The sequence below is a fragment of the Phoenix dactylifera genome, unplaced genomic scaffold, assembly GCF_009389715.1.
Source record: "Phoenix dactylifera cultivar Barhee BC4 unplaced genomic scaffold, palm_55x_up_171113_PBpolish2nd_filt_p 000736F, whole genome shotgun sequence".
In the NCBI taxonomy this organism is placed as follows: Eukaryota; Viridiplantae; Streptophyta; class Magnoliopsida; order Arecales; family Arecaceae; genus Phoenix; species Phoenix dactylifera.
In genome coordinates, this window is record NW_024068112.1 from 1 (window position 1) to 3642 (window position 3642).

Here is a 3642-nt window from a genome sequence, read left to right on the forward strand (position 1 = left end):
CTCCTTCTTCATCTTCTTCCTTCATCTCATAAGATCAATCAAAGGTTGATTGATTTTAGGAAGAACAAAATCAGCCACAGTAGGGTTCCGCGCAAGCTAGCACTTCCGCGGGATCAGATCAACCCGGAGCTTCGCGTGGATCATCCGTAGAGGCCAGACACATGTGTAGCTACGAGGCTCGACTTTCAGATCTTCAAATCCAACCTCTTCATCATAAGGTATGAGATTTATTTTATCTTAGTTAGGTTTAGAACTTAATAAGGGTTGCTGATTTTCTAATTCTATGATTAATCATGTTTATAGTTATTTTTACATAAATAGTTTAAACGTTTCTGTAATTTATTTTTGAGATATGATCTCCCTTGCATGCTTGGAATTAAAGAGTTTAATTCTATCTTTCTGTTGCATTTTTCTGAAATTTTTTTAAAATTACATGCATGCAAAAACCGGCTTTTTCTCTTCAAAAGGTAGAGACCTATAAAGCTCGTCTGGTTGCCAAAGGATATCGCCAACGTATATCGCCAACGTTATGGTATTGACTATGACGAGACATTTTCTCCTGTGGCAATGCTCAAGTCCATTCGGATTGTGCTTGCGATGCAGCACATTTAGACTATAAAATCTGGGCAAATGGATGTAAAGACCACATTTCTAAATGGAGATTTAGAAGAGAAAGTGTATATGATACAACCTGAAGGTTTTACATCTGCAGATGGAGTCTAAAGTGTGCAAGCTTCAAAGTCCATTTATGGATTAAAGCAAGCTTCTCGGAGTTGAAATATACGCTTTGATAAGGTAATCAAAATGTATGGCTTCATTAAAAATGAAGAAGAACCCCTGCATTTATTAAATGGGTCAATGGTTTAGTTAATCATATTTCTAGTTTTGTATGTGGATGACATTCTTTTAATCGGGAATGACATTCCTGCATTACAAGGAATAAAGGTTTGGCTATCATCTCAATTTGCCATGAAGGATTTGGGAGAAGCATCTTACATCCTAGGGATGAAGATCTATAGAGATAGATCTAGAAGATTGCTTGGATTATCCCAATCTACATACATTAATACTATACTGAAGAGGTTCAGTATGATTAATTCTAAGAAAGGCTATCTTCCGATGGGCCATGGAATTAACCTCTCTAAAAGGAATTGTCCGACAACCCTTCAAAAAAGAGAGAGTATGGATAGAATTCCATATGCTTCGGCAGTGGAATCTATAATATATGCCATGACATGTACTAGACCAGACGTGGCATACTCACTAGGAGTAGTGAGCAGATACCAGTCTGATCCAGGTAGCAACCACTGAAAGGTTGTAAAAACCATCCTTAAGTATTTGAGAAATACTAAAGACCAGTGGCTTGTCTATGATGATTCTGAGTCGACTCCCAGTATGTCCGAGTCGACTCCCAGAGGAAAACAGTCTGAAAAGACAGAAACTTACTTTTGGAGACCCTGTGAACAAGTCGACTCCAAGTGTTGCAGAGTCGACCCCTAAGATAGTCGAGTCGACTCCAGAAAGGTCCGAGTCGACTCCAAGGCAGAAATGTTCAAAAGACAGAGAATTGATTTTTTCAGTCTCTGAGAACGAGTCGTCTCCCGAGAATATTGAGTCGTCTCTCAAGTCAGTCGAGTCGACTCCAAGTAAACCCGAGTCGACTCGAGGAAGAAAAACAGAAAGTTGAGTTTCTGGAACCCTGAGAATGAGCCGACCCCTAAGTGCCCGAGTCGTCTCCAGCTGTTGGGGAGTCGACTCTAGTTTGGTCCGAGTCGACTCCAGGTCGAGGCATATACTTTAATTCAAATCTGGAACAGCGGGCGAGTCGTCTCCAGTAAAGCACGAGTCGACTCTAGTAAACAGCCGAGTTGACTCCAGATCGCACGAGTCGACTCCGATCCCAACGGATACATTGTCAGGATGTGCAGACGGGATAGAACGGCTCCAAATCACTCTCTAACGGCTAGTTTTCAAATGAAACCACTTAAATAGCCAAAGTGAACAGTAGTAGACAACAAGAGAGCTATTCCATCTGAGTATTAAAACATTTCAGCTACCAAGAGCTTCCGAAGAGAAAATACAAGCAAAAGAAGGAAGAGGTGCATTCAACTCAAATCAAAAAGTGCTTCCCTCGCATTCAAGGCTCTGCTACTGTCCTCCATTCTTCGGCACATTCGAGAGGAGACTCAAAAATCGAGAAGCCTCTACTTTCTCATCTAAAATCTGTTTGAGGGCTTCTAACTCTACTTTGCTTATATTGTTCTCACACTTGCTTTTTAGAAGCTTTCTTTATCAACTCTTAAACTTTGTCTTTTTCTTACTTGATTCAATCAGGGAATTGGATCAAGGGTTGTAAGGTTTGTTGGTGAGCCAAAGATAAAACCAACGGTGTAAGATTTGTGGTTGGTGAACCGGAAAAAACCAACTGGGTTTGATTGTGAACCCGGAAAAACAATCGGGTGGTTCTAGTCGGTGAGCCTGTCAAAACCGACCGAGTTCGTTGTGACCTCGTGAAAACAAACAAGTTGGGTTGTGAGCTTGTAAAACAACCGACTGTAATCCTAGGGATTATAGTGAACTCCCAAGTACGGCTTGGGGAGTGGACGTAGGAGCAAGAGTTGGCTCCGAACCACTATAAAATCTTTCTGTGTTTGTATTGCACCTTGTCTCTTTCACTCTCTTCACTCATTGCATCTAGTGATCTAACTAATTCACTTGCAATATATTTAGTTAATCACTCACCTTATTTTTAATTGAGCAATAATTAATTAAAACCCAATTCACCTCCTCCCTCTTGGGTTGTCTCCTTGGGCAACAAAAGGCCAAGATGCGTGATGGGCAGTCCGTCCATGATCATGATTTGACCATGATAAAAGACTTAGAGGAGCTTGAGAAGCTCTGCATGACCATGCACAAGGAATTGCAAACGGATTTGATCCCGCAATCCCTTCTAGCTTCATATGAACAGTTTATAGTAAACTACCATATGAGCAAGATTGTATGCACAAAACAGAATTGTTAAATAAATTGGTAACTACTATAGGGACCTTGAAGAGTTCAAGGGGCATCGTTCTCGCTGTCAAGTTGGCTTCTACTTTCAAGAGAGAGTCTACCTGGAAAGAAGAAGAAGCCTGCGAAGAAGCAGAAGATCGAGAAAAGGCCAAGTAAGGAAGTTTCAAGAAAAGGGCCGATTGCAAGGAAAAGTGATTCCATTGCATCATAGACGGCCATTGGAAGAGGAACTGTCCTACATACATGGGAAGCATAAAGAGCAAGAAGGATGATAGACCTTCAGAAGGTATGTCAGATATGCTCAGGATATTTAGGGACTGTTACCTGTTGCTAGCAAAAAATTTGATTTCCGTATTTTGTTTAGCACAGGAAGATTTTTATAAGGACTATTGTTCTATTTGTTTGAGAAATAAATTGGATGCATATGGTTTTATGATTGACGGTCTCTATCACTAATATTTGGATGTACCTGTGAATGTATCTGAGCAAACAGTGAGTACCATAGGATCCAAAAGATCTAGAGATGAGATAAACCAGAAGTATTTATGGCACCTCAGACTTGGCCATATAGGAGAAGACAGAATAAACAAATTGAAGAAATATGGGTTTTTGGGCTCATTGACTTTCGAG